The 14,970-nt window shown below is 37.5% G+C and overlaps 1 long non-coding RNA gene across 1 annotated transcript; it reads right to left on the bottom strand.

Moving 5' to 3' along the window:
* Nucleotides 1–12,515: 12,515 nt before the first annotated feature.
* On the bottom strand, nt 12,516–14,645 carry LOC147393141 (uncharacterized). Its single transcript, XR_015182286.1, has 2 exons — nt 14,308–14,645; nt 12,516–12,800 (listed from the first exon to the last, which is right to left on the bottom strand). It is a non-coding gene; the product is annotated as an uncharacterized LOC147393141 (long non-coding RNA).
* Between the last annotated feature and the right edge of the window lie 325 nt (nt 14,646–14,970).

Genomic DNA, 14,970 nt, shown 5'->3' with positions numbered 1-14,970 from the left:
TTACACCAGATCAAAACTATCCCTTCCACGCTGCACCAGAAGGTCAAGTTTATTGAAGATGGGCTAGTGATTACTCTCCATGGAGATGCTGAAATTATAGGGATTATAAACAATACTGAAGCTAAGGATGAGCCGTTGCTTGAGATTCAGCCAGAACAACAGGGAGTAAAGCTCAGTGGTTTCGAGTTTGAAAAGATATGCTCAGTTTAATAGGATCAAGCAATGAAAGAATATTTTCCAATGAAAAATACTTCTAACTGCTACATGGCCAATATATTCAAGAAAATGAGATTTTTCCCTAGTATGGGCTTAGGTCGCAAGCAGCAAGGTATTAAAGAGGCACTAGTGATTAAAGAGGTCATCGCACATTCGGGCTAGGATATAAGCCTACTAAGGAAGATTGGACCCAATACTGGAAGACAAAATGGGACAAGGCAATTGTAAAAAGGCAAAGACGCACTACGAATCTCATTAAAATGAAGCCCTATCGTAAGACCCTTAATGGCTATTTCGCAAAGGAAGGAGAAGATTTTCGTTACTGTGGGTTCCCAGAGCCATTCATTGACCACATCACAGGTACTCATCTGCCGGGGTTTGAGATCTTTTTTGGTATGAATTGGCCTGAAAAAGAAGCAAGCACAGAAGTTGAAGAGAAGAAAATTGAAGACTGACAGCTCAATCTAGACTCCCTTAACATTGACCAGTTATTTATTAAAGATCATAGTGTCTTGGTATTGTCAATTGAGAAGGGGATCCCAAATCCTTAGTCTGCAATCAAACCCACTATAGGGTGTCTCTCTAGATATCATGTAATTAGTCCTGTGTTGCATGTCAAGACTGGGTCTGTCAGTCCCCTTAGTCCTGTTCAGTCTGACATGCCAGTTGAGTCGATTATTTTCGTTGAGTCGAATAAGTTAGTTGTTTCTGCTGAGTCTGTTATTTCTAATGAGTCTATTTTTCCTGCCGAGTCAAGTGAGTTTGTCAAGTCTACAATGAGTCTTGTTACCCCATCTCTTTTCAATGAAATGAAAGAAATTTTTGATTACCCTGAGCGCAATAATAATTTAACTAATAATCTGACTTCGAAGGGAGAATCTTCTGATGAAGAACCTCCCCCTGAAATAATCAAATTACTTGAACAAGAAAATGAACGTCAGACTCAACCTCTAACGGAGGAAGTAGAGGTTATCAACCTCGAAACAAAATAAAGTCCTCAAGAGATTCGGATTGGGATCACATTATCCCCTGATGAACGCAAAGGGATAGTAGACTTGCTCAGAAAGTTCAAAGACGTGTTCGCGTGATCTTACGAGGATATGCCGGGAATAAGCACAGACATTATTCAACATCGGATTCCGTTATATCCGGATACTCAACCCATTAAACAAAAACTTCGACGTATAAAGTCATAATGGACTCTGAAAATTAAAGAAGAAGTTACGAAGTAAATTAACGCTGGATTTTTGGAAGTAGTAGAATACCCTGAGTGGATTGCCAATGTCATCCCGGTGCCTAAACAGGATGGAAAAGTCAGAATGTGTGTAGACTTCAGAGACCTAAACAAAGCAAGCCCAAAAGACAGTTTTCCTTTACCACATACAGATGTTCTAGTAAATAGTACAGCAGGACACGCTTTATTGTCCTTCATGGATGGCTTTCCAGGATACAATCAGATAAAAATGGATCCTCAGGATATGCAAAAAATGTCGTTCATCACACAGTGGGGAACCTTTTGCTACAAGGTTATGCCTTTTGGTTTGAAGAATGCCGGAGTCACCTATCAAAGAGCAGCTACGACTCTACTACATGACATGATACACAAGGAAGTCGAAGTCTATGTAGATGATATGATAGTCAAATCTAAAGAACGACTGGGGCACGTTGCTGTGTTAGAAAATTTTCTCACAATGATTCAAAAGTACAAATTCCGCCTCAACCCTCAGAAATATGTATTTGGAGTAACTTCTGGAAAATTATTGGGATTTGTGGTCAGTCAAAGAGGGATCGAAGTAGACCTTGTGAAGATTAAAGCTATCCAAGAGATGCCACCACCGAAAATTGAAAAGCAAATTCGATGTTTTTTAAGCAGAATCCAGTATGTCAGCAGATTCATCGCCCAACTCACCAACGTCTGTGATCCTATTTTTAAGCTTCTCAAGAAGAATGAACCAACAGTTTGGATGAGCAATGTCTAAAGGCCTTCACCCAAGTCAAGGAGTATCTCTTGAATCCACCTATTTTGGTTCCACCCACACCGGGTGAACCACTTCTTCATTATCTATCAGTCACAGAAGAAGCTATGGGATGTATGCTTGCACAGTATGACAAAGATACTCGCAAAGAAAGGGCTATCTACTACATCAATAAGAAGACGTTAGAGTATGAACGAAAGTATTCAACCCTAAAAAAACTTGCTTGGCACTAGTATGAGTTACTCAGAGACTTCGACACTATATGTTATCTCATTCAATTATCTTGTTATTTCTGATGGATCATCTCAAGTATCTTTTCGAGAAACTGGCACTGATAGGGAGAATCGCACGATGGTTATTATTGTTATCAGAGTTTGACATCACGCACGTTACACAGAAATCTATCAAGGAGAGAGCTGTGGCAGAATACTTGGCAGATCACCCGGTAGTAGAAGGAATAAGGCATGTTGATCAGTTCCCAGATGAGAACATCTTGCATGTTGAAGAAGAGCCTTAGAACCAAACATGGCAATTGTATTTTGATGGAGTCACCAATCAAAATGGGTTTGGAATAGGGGCAGTCCTGTTTTCTCCGGAAAGATGCCACATTCCGATCGTTATTAAGTTAGCTTTCTCTAACACCAATAACACAGTCGAATATGAGGCATGCATCGCTGGACTTGAAGCTGCTTTGAATATGGGCATTACAGAAATCGAAGTTTTTGGGGATTCAGCTTTGGTCATACACCAGTCATTGGAAGAATGGAAGACTAGGACGAAAAGTTGAAGCCTTATCATGAGTATTTGTTAAACCTAGTGAGTAAGTTTGAAGATATTCTGTTCCAACACGTGTCAAGGGAAGATAATAGATTTGCTGACTCGTTAGCCACTCTATCTTCAATGATCCATTTGCCCATTGGCATGGAATTGAGGTCGATCACTGTCGAAGTCAAAGACAAACCTGCATATTGCTATCAAATCAATATTGCTACTCGACTATCTGATGGAAAGCCGTGGTATACAAACATTAAAAAGGTGTTGAAAAAATAAGAATTCCCAGAAAAAACATCAAGGAAGGACCTACAAACCCTATTAAGATTAGCATCTCAATTCATCCTGTGCGCAGGAAGTTTATATAAAAGGTCTTATGATGGGATTCATTTGTCATGCGTCGATGAAGATCAAGCTGAACAGATAATGGTTGAACTACATTCAGGAGAATGTGGCCCTCACATGAGTGGAAAAATGTTAGCTAAGAAAATTATTGGACAAGGGTACTACTGGCCTACGATAGAAATAGATTGTCATCACATGGTCAAGACCTGCCACAAATGCCAAATACATACAAATCTCATCCATGTGCCACCTTCTCAATTAGTTAGCCTAACTTCACCATGACCATTCTCAGTTTAGGGAATTGACATTATTGGTAAAATATCGCCTAAAGCATCAAACGGGCATGAATACATTTTAGTTGTTATCGATTATTTTACTAAGTGGGTCGAAGCTGCCTTTTATGTTGTCCTCACTGCGTCTCGAGTTGCAAAGTTTATCCAAACGAACATCATCAGCTGGTACGGGGTACCTTTGGAACTAATTTATGATAACGGGTCACATTTCAAAGCTGAGGTTATTACTTTGTATTCAAAGTTCAAAATCTCACACAACAAATCATCTCCTTACCGCCCTCAAACTAATGGAGCAGTCGAAGCAGCTAATAAAAATCTTAAGACTATCATCAGGAAAATGTGTCAATCACATCGAGATTGATCTGAAAAACTGTCATTTGCACTATGGGCATATTGAACTTCAATTCGATCCTCTACTGGAGCTACTCCTTACTCCTTAGTGTATGGCATGGAAGCGGTCTTGCCAGTTGAAATGAAAATTCCATCTCTCAGGGTCTTGTTGGAAAGTCAGTTGTCAGAAACAGATTGGATTCGCCAACGGTATGAAGAATTGAATTTGATCGAAGAAAAATGACTGAGAACTTTGTATCACGTGCAAGCTTATCAAAGAAGAGTCGCTCGTTCATTTGATAAAAAGATCAAGGCCCGTCACTTACAAGTCGGGGATTTAATACTCAAAGATAATCGGACACCTATCTTTGACCCTAGAGGGAAGTTCAAATCAAATTGGGAAGATCCGTTCATCATCAAGGAAATATTACCAGGAAAAGCTGTCAGGTTTCAAGATCATGATGGAATCGAGTTATCAGAACCAACCAACCTTGACCAAATCAAACGGTACTACATTTAAGGAGGTCATTTTTGACCGAATCAATTTTCCTATTACCTAGTTCATTATCTCCTTTCTCTACCCCTTTGTAGCATTTTCAAAAAAAAAATTATGCCTTTTTCTTTCTCAGCCCGATCACCTAACCTAGGGGAGGGAAGATTCGAACTACGTCTTGGTCTGATCCCAAAATTCTGGGGTACGTAGGCAACTTGTGAAGTTACTTCAAGCCCGACCACATCAAAATAAAATAATAGATTCCCCGACAAAAAAAAATATTTTAAGAAATATCATCGAAAATGGGGAAGAAAATCCAAGAAAAAATTTTAAATGAAATACCACACAAGGGGCATTTGGGTTTATGAGCCTCAAAATTCCTTTCTTTTTATACCCAGTCCTAAGCTTACCTATAAAAGTCTTCCTAAGTACTGTACGAAAAGTCAAGGAAGATAGCAAAGCATGATCAGACAATAACTTTAGAAGTTCAGAGGAGAATAAAAAGATAAAAAAAATGATGAAGCCTGCTAAGTTGAAAATTCGAAAAGGACAACTTAGGCAAAAATTAAGGAAAGCTCGCAAGGTTGAAAATCTGAAAGAACAACTTTGACAATAATCAGAGCCAAGAAAAAAAAAAGAAGCTCACTAGATCGAAAACCTAAAAAGGCGATCTAGGTAAAAGTTAGAGCAACAAAGAAAAATAGAAGAAAATCCCAAGCTGAAAGCGGTCGGAGCTGAAACATCAGAAGTCCAAATAATCAAGTTCAATACTTAGCTTAAATCAAGCATAGACTCAGAAGCCACAAATATCTTGTCTACGATCGATCTGAAAATTCTTACTTCCCCAAGTGAACCAATGGAGAGAAGGGTGAATTCTATGATGAGTCTCAAAAGAAAATATTTTGTTATCTTGAGCCTGACTCAAAATCTTTAATAAAATTAATCAAAATTAAAAGTTAGATCTTTATTGCACTTATGGTAATCAAATATTTCAAACCTTCATACAAGGGGCATTTTCTTTTTTCCTTTAAATATGTAGTTTCCCCTTATACTAGGAGTATTTTTTTTTTTTTTATTCAATTATCTCCAGTGCCATATTTGTTATCAAACCAGGGGCATTTTATGTTTAAGCAATGTTAATCCTAAAAGATAATGGGAAGCCCAAACTTAAGGTTACCCTCTTGATAACAGTTTTTCGAAAAACCCTTGAGGTTCAAAAGAAATAAAAACTCAGGTTTTAAATTCATAAAACTTTTGGATAAAACCTTGAGGTTCAAACAAAAGCATTTTGGATCTCAAATTTGGAATAGGAGAGAGGGCATTCCCAGATTCGATCACTCTTTTCCAGATTCATTTTCAATCGTTTCTTTCCCAGATTTATTCCTTCATTCTTAGTTTTACTTAGCCAATTACCGCCGAGGATTTCTCGGAATTATGCTCAGTTACCATCTAGGGAACTATGCTCATATGCCGTCGAGGGTTTTCTTGGAATTATGCTCAGTTACCACCTAGGGTTTTCTCGGAATTATGCTCAGATGCCGACAAGGGTTTTCTCGGAATTATGCTCAGTTACCGCCGAGAGTTTTCTCGGAACTATGCTCAGATGTCGTCGAGGGTTTTCTCGAAATTATGCTCAGTTACCACCGAGGGTTTTCTCAGAATTATACTCAGATGTCGCCGAGGGTTTTCTCTAAATTATGTTCAGTTACAGCCGAGGGTTTTCTCGGAACTATGCTCAGATGCCGTTGAGGGTTTCTCGGAATTATGCTCAGTTACCGCCGAGGGTTTTCTCGGAATTATGCTTAGATGCCGCTGAGGGTTTTCTCGGAATTATGCTCAGTTACCACCGAGGGTTTTCTCGGAACTATGTTCAGATGTCGTCGAGGGTTTTCTCGGAATGATGCTCAGATGCCGCCGAGGGTTTCTCGGAATTATGCTCAATTACCGCCGAGGGTTTTCTCGAAACTATGCTCAGATGCCGCCGATGGTTTTCTCCGAATTATGCTCAGATGCCGTCGAGGATTTTCTCGAAATTATGTTTAGTTACCATCGAGGGTTTTCTCGGAATTATGCTCAGATGCCGCCGAGGGTTTTCTCCGAATTATGCTAGTTACCGCTGAGGGTTTTCTCAGAACTATGCTCAGATGCCGTCTAGGGCTTTCTCGGAATTATGCTCAGTTACCGCCGAGGGTTTTCTCGGAATTATACTCAGATGCCGCCGAGGGTTTTTTCGAAATTATGCTCAGTTACCGCCGAGGGTTTTCTCGAAATTATGCTCAGATGCCGTCGAGGGTTTTCTCAAAATTATGATCAGATGCCGCCGAGGGTTTTCTTGGAACTATGCTCAGATACTGCGGAGGGTTTCTCGGAATTATGCTCAGTTTATGTTCAGTTTAGCTCAATTTATATTCATTTTGTGCTCAGATTTTACTCAAACTCTTTGAAATCTATCTCAGATTTGAAGTCCACACACTTGCACAGTTGTTACATCATTCAAGAAGAATTTTCTAAAATTCAAGGATCTGACACTACCAATGAGAGCTCAGGCTCAAGGACCTGACATTTTTTAGTTCGAGGAGAGTTTTACCCTCAAGGATCCAGGCTGCAAAATGAACTGTCACTAGCTTTGGCACTCGGATATTGCACTATCAAGCAAAATAGATTTGTGATCTAGCTTGCTTCAACCCTCTGTCAAAGAGAGGCATCTGTAGACACCCCATTTTTGCACTCACCTGATTAACCAACTCGTCAACCCGATTGCAACGATTCCCAATGATAGATGTCTATTCCAATGCTTTATTTTGTTACTAGATATGTTTTAGAAATCCGGATGAGGTATCTCGAACTGACAAAACCTTAGAAACCATGCTACGCTAGGAAAACACGACCCCAGAAACATAAAAATCATCATCTTATAGATAAAAAGAAGTTTTACGATAAAAATCACTAAAAAATGACCAAATTATCAAAATACCCCTTACCTTAAAACATCCTTAGAGCCTACGTTACACTTAGGAAAACTCATTCAAACACGTAAAATAACAAATCGAAATCAAATAAATCATTTTGCTAATTTTCACAGAATTCGACAAAATTATGAAAATACCCCTCATAAAGTTTACGACCATTTCATACAAAAAAATCATAAATGACAAAATCCAATATTCTCACTGAATTCCTTATGAAAAACTGATTCCAAAACATCCTGAAACATTAAAAAATGACTTAAAACGTAAAAAATCATCTCCAATGGCAAAATGATAATTTTATAATTTTAATAATTAAAAATTTTAAAATTAATAAATAAACCATTAAATAATATAAAAAGAAACATTAATAAAATTAATTTAAAAATTTTATCCAAAAAATTAATCAATCAAGCTTTCAAGCAAAATTGTTGATGGTTGCTAAGATATTTATTCAAAGACCCCTCCATCTGAGGGCCCAAAGAATTAAAGATATAATAAAAGGGAGTTCTCCAAAAATTAAATTCAATCAAGTAAGACTAAGTCAATCAAGTAAGGCTAAAGTCAAGATATTAAAAGTCAACCAAGAAAGACTAAACTCAAAGTATTAAAGTCAATCTCATGAGACTAAAGTCAAAACCCTAATCTAAACTAATCAAGTCAATCGCATAAGACTAAAGTCAAAACCCTAAATCAAAATCCTAATCTAAACTAATCAAGTCAATCTCATAAGACTAAAGTCAAAACCCTAAAGACTAAGTCAATCTCATAAGATCAAAGTCAAAACCCTAATTAAAACCCTAAAACAAATCCTAATCAAACCCTAATTCTTCTAAAAAAAACTCTATAAATAGGAGCCTCCACACCTTATTTTCATATCAAAGAAAGAACCCTAGAAAAAATAAGTGAAGAAGCCTCCACAACCTCCCCAAAACCCTAATTTTGAAGTCCCAACTCCTCACCCAACACCCATACTTCGATTTTAGCCTGAAGAACACCTAGAAGCCTTTCAAAAACACCCTAAAATCTATAATAAATTCGAAGAATCTAAATCCAAAAAGGAGATACCTTGCCTCGGAGTTCAGAAATCAGATTCGGAGATTGAAAAAAGCAAGGAGTACGGTACAAGGAGCAATTTCATCAGATCTGAGGGAATAGAACCTTTGCGTATTGAAGGTAAAATTTCTGTTATTTTTTATCTAGATTTTGTCATTAACAATGTAGTCTTATATGGGATAAGTAGAGACCGCCATTGGCCGGGCGGGGTTGGTGCCTAACACCTTCCAACCCCGTAATGTGATCCCCGGATTCAGTTTTTTTATCCGTTTAGAGTCAGTATTCGGTTCCTAGACCGTAATAACTAGGTGGCGATTCCCAAACCTCAAGAGTCAAAAGCGAATCCGCGCACCTCACGGATCGAGGACGCTTTCAGCGACAACTAAAAGAAGTTGGTAATATTCTCATTGTGCGTCATATTGAGTTTCATCTACTCCTAAGAATCAGGTAAAGATCTCAAGATAGCAAGGATTTATTACCCATCTGTCAGAATGTTTCCAACAACTTTCAAATCGCGTATCATTTGAGACATTTTCCTAAAATGCTTGACCATGGTGTCATTGAGATCCTTCTTATATGAGTCAAACTTTAGCGCCAATGTGCACAATCTGGTTGTTGAAGTACCCACAAAAGACAGCTTCAAAGCATCCCACATTTCTTTGATTGTTTGATAACCCTCGAATTCTTTAATAAAATCATTTTGCATACTACTTAGCATAGTAAAGCGAGTGCACCAATCTTATTTTTGTCAATTCAGGTATGTGTCCATGCTATGACGGTGTTGTACAGAAGTCCATTTTTCTAGTCTGTCTATAACTATGGTCAAAGTATCCAGGACCCCTTGCTCATATAAGAGATACTAGATCTTACGGTGCCAAATGTCATAATTATTATCATTCAGTTTCTCTCCCTTATTTAAATCCACTACTATATTTTTAGATGTCATTGCAATTTACTGTATAAATACAAAAAATGTGCACAAATTAAAAAAAAACAAATATATATAGGATTAGGATCCGTATACACATAAAGTTACTCATAAAGCTACAACGTGTTTTGTCTTATATGGGAATTTTTTTTTGGAATGGGCTGATTTTTTGTGAGGATGATCTCTATGGCGAGGAGATCATCCTTGCCAAAAATCAGCCTATTATGCAACTTCTAGACCCATGTTTACAAGTTGAAAAATTTTAGACCGTCCAATTTTTGTAAATCAATTTTGATGGGATTAGAAGTTTTGGAATGTGATGATTTTTTGCATGGATGATTCCCTCACCATAGAGATCATCCTCACAAAAAATCAGCCTATTCCGAATCTTTTTCACCATATAAGACAAAAACGTTGTAGCTTTATGAGTAGCTAGCTTTATGTGTCTACGGAACCTGACCCATATATATATATATAACAATAATGATACACATTTGCATGGTATGTGCTACACTATTAGCAAGTAATTTTTATTTATTTTAAAGTATATTCATACAATCCCTTGAAAAGTGATTAGCATTAAAAAAAATCTCAGAATGCTCCAAAGCTACACCAAATAATAGTCCAAATAAAAAAAATGGTGAAATATTTAATAATTGATGTTATTTAATTATACAACCTATTATTGTATATTAAAAAACCCATTTCAATTCATTATTTGAATAAATATAGAGTTCTCTTGAATTCAGTGCAATTTAATTATATTACCACCATTGTATATTAAAAATCCTATTTCAATTCATTATTTCAACAAATATAGAGTTCTGTTGAACTCAGTATAATTTAATTGTATAATCACCGTTGTATATTAAAAATCTTATTTATTATTTCAACAAATATAGAGTTCTATTGAACTCAGTGTTCTTTATATCTTCTTACAAGACCAATAATCCTATAAAAAATGACTTCTTCACTTTGGATCTAGGAGATTCTAAAGGAAAGGGGGATCAATTAGTGGAGAGAAAAATGTGGAGTGCTTCATGGCAAAGCAGCAGCCATGGCCACCCCATGCTCCACCACTTTGACCCATTTCAATCCGTCATAGGTAAACAAGGGTTTTTGAGATCTTCAACCTCATCATGACTTCTTCTCTCCCTAGATGGAGCCATAGCCATTCAAATCCCTAATGGATGAGAGTTTGATGGTGAACCAACAACCATGGCCGCACCTTAGCTTCGATCAGAGGGACAGATTGGGTGAGTTCCTTTAAATCTCATTTTCTAATTTTTTTATATGTCGTTCTTCTGATTTTTTCCCCTTTCTCAATTTTTTTTATATTGAACTTCAACAAAAAGTAATAGAAATAAAAAATAAAAAAAAGGGTATTATATGTGTCTAATGAGGGTGAGAAGAAAAACCCCCAAATTTCTTGTCCAAAATCGATAAAGAAAAAACCCTTAGTTTATGTCCAAAATTGATTTAGGGAAAAACTAAATTTATGTCCCAAAAATCAATTAAAAAATCCCGAATTTTTGTTTGATGAAAACTTAGGTTTTATTCGATTTAGTAAAATCGATATGGGTTTTTATTCGAACAATGGAGCACGAAATAAATTGACTCTGATACCAATATAAGAATTTTAGGAAGCGTACATTTTAGTCGCAACGAATATCCAAACCTTGAGTCATGTCACGTTGAGTCGATTGCCAGAAATCGAAAATCTAAATACCCGTCACATCGACGCTTCTAAAACAGTCGTTGTTTCCATGCCTTAAATGCTAGGGTCTTTTGATAGAAACCCATAAATTTGCCTTCTTAGAGAGAAGAAAATTATGTAGAGAATCTGATATTCTTTGTGTTTTTGTTGTGTGTCTCACGTCCCCAATCCTTATCAATTTATGGATATAAATATAAGAAATAAGATTGCAGTCTCTTATATGAATAGGGACTCAATCTTATTAGGACTCGGACTCCAAGAGGAGTCTTAATACATGAAAAACATGAGTTGAGTCCTCATGGACACCCAAATCAATCAACTGTTCCAAAGGAACCTAAGGCACCACTCACTGCCTACATTTTGTCCAAGTCGATCGATAAGGTCTAGATCCCTAGGAAACGTTTCCAATACCCAAGTTTCCTAGCTTCTTATGTTAAGATTTACTTTTCTTCTATAGTTCGGTCTAGTCTTTCGATTCACCAATAGAACCCAAGGCCCCCATTCCTCACTTACCTTTTGGATCAATTTAATGCCCAAGGTCTAAGTTGTGCTATCATGAGATCCTCAAGACAAATGCTTTCTCATATGTTCAAACTCCATCTTTCTAAGGTGTTTCTAGTTTAGGAGGTCGTTACCTTCTCGAGTTTGTATAAGTCATTGAAAGTTGAAAATCTCCTAATATCCCTACTTATTTCTCACATTTTGGTGATTCCAATCCATAGGGTCTAAGTCGTAACTTCTTGTGATCTTCAAAGTTTTGACCAAACCCAAAGAAAGTGATTCCATTTCTCGCAAACCAAGTTTAAAATAAATCATGTCCAAGGCCTTAGCAAAAGTTGATGATCATGGTTAGAGTCTCATACACTTGAGATACCTACATTCAAAAGTCTAGGAAAACCCCCATACAAGAGACCATCTTTTCAATCTCAAGGCCTTAGCAAAGGTCAATGATCATGGATAAAATCTCATACACTTGAGATACTCGCTTTCAAAGGTCTAAGAAAAGCCCCCCAAAAAAGAGACCTCCCTTTCAATTCAAGGCCTTTTCTAAGCCCACCAACCCTAGGTTCAATCTCATATACTCGAGATACCCGCATTCAAAGATCCAAGCAAAACCCCTATAAAGAGACCTTTTTCTCAACCTCTAACCCCTTTTTAAGGCCAATAATCCCGGGTTCAATCTCGTACACTCGACATATCCGCATTCATAGGCCCAGGAAAATAAGTGAAATCCTTAACATAGAGAGACATATGTGGGACATTGGGTGTATTTGTGGCGCCCCGCCGAACGCTAACACAAATCCCCATGTCAGATTTCAAGGTACGAGGTGGCACCTCGAAATTTCGGCATGGTCTCCTCTGTTTATGTTAGCATTCCAAGGCGATTCAACCTGCACCTGATAAACGACATACAATCCTGCATATAACAAACAAAATATAATACTAGCGGAAGCCTATATACGTCTAATAATGTCCGATAGATCAGAGTGCGGAAGAAGAAAAATTATATACAGGATTATACAAAATTCCTCACTCTAACATAATTCCTAACACTCAAGACAGAATCCATAACACTACCTGGAGAAACTGACACCACTAGGGGTATAGCCCTAATACTTACCAGGTGACGGACTCTGGTTGTCTATCTGACCAACCAGATGATCCTCGCTCTTGTTCTACACTTGTTTCGCCAAGCTTCAGATCTGAAACTAAAAAAAATGGAGAAGGAAAGGGTGAGTAACAATGGTTACCCAGTAAGGAAGCAACAATTTCTGCCAATAACCTCTCCTAACATGAACGAATAAACATACTGAATCATTTTAAAATAAACAAAATTTCACAGAAGAAAACTACGATTAACTGGTACATATAACCAGGGATGAGCAACTAAACATTTTAAAACTCACATTACCTCGATCAGCAGTACTCACTATAACATTCTCTTTTCATACAAATCTAATTGATCAAATGGAAACAATAAACATGCATTTCATTTTATATATCAAAATAAGCAACAGATACATAATACACGATGGTGGAGTATTGGAATTAGAGAGTTGGGATTCACGACTGGATCGCTCCCAGTCGGGACATGATGTTACAATTCCTTTCTGGCTTTTAGTTCCTGATTTTGTGGCCGGTCGCTGCCCTTACCACGTTTGGTTGACCATTTATCCGGCTCAGGCTGGCCGTTTGACGTGACCGTAAGCAATGGGTCTCTTTTCGATGTGTCAGAACGTTCGACTACTATAGATTGTTAGTGATCACTGACTAATCATCTTTGTCTATGCCTATCAGGCGTACATGTGATTCCCAAAGATACAAACCATTCGTATACGACCACCTTTACATTACAAGTTCACTGGTAAAGATAGAGAGGAATAAACCCGGATTCCAGTTGTGACTCCACTCTCATACGCGTCCCATACCACGTATGAGTTTGGTGGTCCCTACCGTACATCCCAGGATAGTACACCACTCCGGATGATATGATGCACTATCCCTTCAGGCATTCACAAACTCTTTAACAGCTCACAAAATAGCTACTTATATATATTATTTTCATTTGAAAACAAAAGAGAAATTAACAATACAAGGTTGAGAATAGATATCCAGTTTCCTACCATGCAAGTGTGGCCACCGGCCTAAAATAAATAACATAACAGAGCGCCTCGCGCTAACAGAAAGGAAATAAACACGCAACCAATAATATTATCCCTGGATATCTGTTCACCAACCTACACACAACACAACAACGTAAAATGCAGACATCACCCCTCGGGTGTGACTCTGACATTTTACCGTTTCATACCCTTTTTCTCTTTTTTCGATTTTTACAATTTTCAATCTCTTCAATAAAAATATCCATTTTCTGATATTCATCAACTCAATATGAGTTCATTGAATATTAAATCACATTTTCCAACTAAAGAATTTATTTTTATCAAAAACCTTAAAAAAATACAAAACTTATATTAAAACGGATTCCGAGCAGTGCACAGGACCCAACTTACAGAAATAACCCAATAAAATACCTTACCCACGTATAATTTGTTAAAAATACAATTAAACATATCAATCATGCAATTTCTGGCGTGAATTTTTGAAATAACAAAAGAATTCTACATTTCGGAAATACATCCAAATTTTTCCAATAAAATCCTAAATGCAATTTTCACAATCTACGATTACTAATAGAAATTTAGAGTTCCTTACTATCTCTAGGCGAAAGGATCAAAGCGTGTGCGCGAAAATCGAGGCGATCAGCGCGGAAATCGAGACGGACCGAACTTCGAAGCGGCTGATTTTTGAAATCGACCTGGTGGTTTTGAAGATCTCGATGTGCTCGTCTCTTCTCCCTTCTACGGCGAAAGGCGGTTTGACCCCGAAACCGATGAAAATCGAGGTCGAAGTTACGAAAATCTCCGTATAAAAATACGGCTGATTTTTGACTATACGGGGTGAAAAATACGAGAAAACGGAAGGAATTTGGTTGGGTTATGTAGAGAATGAGGCTGCGGGCGTTTCTCCCTTCTACGTCGGAAAGCGATTTGACCCCGAAACGGACGAAATCCGAGGTCAAAGTTTCGAAATTTTCGTATCCAAAACGGCTGATTTTTGACGATATCGGGTGAAATAGAAAGTGAAACGAAGAAGGTTGGGTGGGTTTTGTAGAGAACGTAGCTGCGGACCTTTTTCTCTTCTGCGACGATCGTCGAAAGTGGACCGTTTGCGAGAGATCTGAGGTGGAAGATCGGAGAGAAAAAAAAAATTTCATTTTATATGTCTCGGCCATATGACGCGTTGGGGAAGATGAGTTATATAAAAAAAAAATTAATTTTTTTTTTTTTTTTTTTTTTTTATAAAAAGTTAGGACGA

This window comes from Akebia trifoliata, chromosome 10 (assembly GCF_017979445.1).
Source record: "Akebia trifoliata isolate Shusen 1 chromosome 10, ASM1797944v1, whole genome shotgun sequence".
NCBI lineage: Eukaryota > Viridiplantae > Streptophyta > Magnoliopsida > Ranunculales > Lardizabalaceae > Akebia > Akebia trifoliata.
Note: the sequence above shows the minus strand (reverse complement) of the source record. Positions and strands in the feature narration are given on the sequence as shown.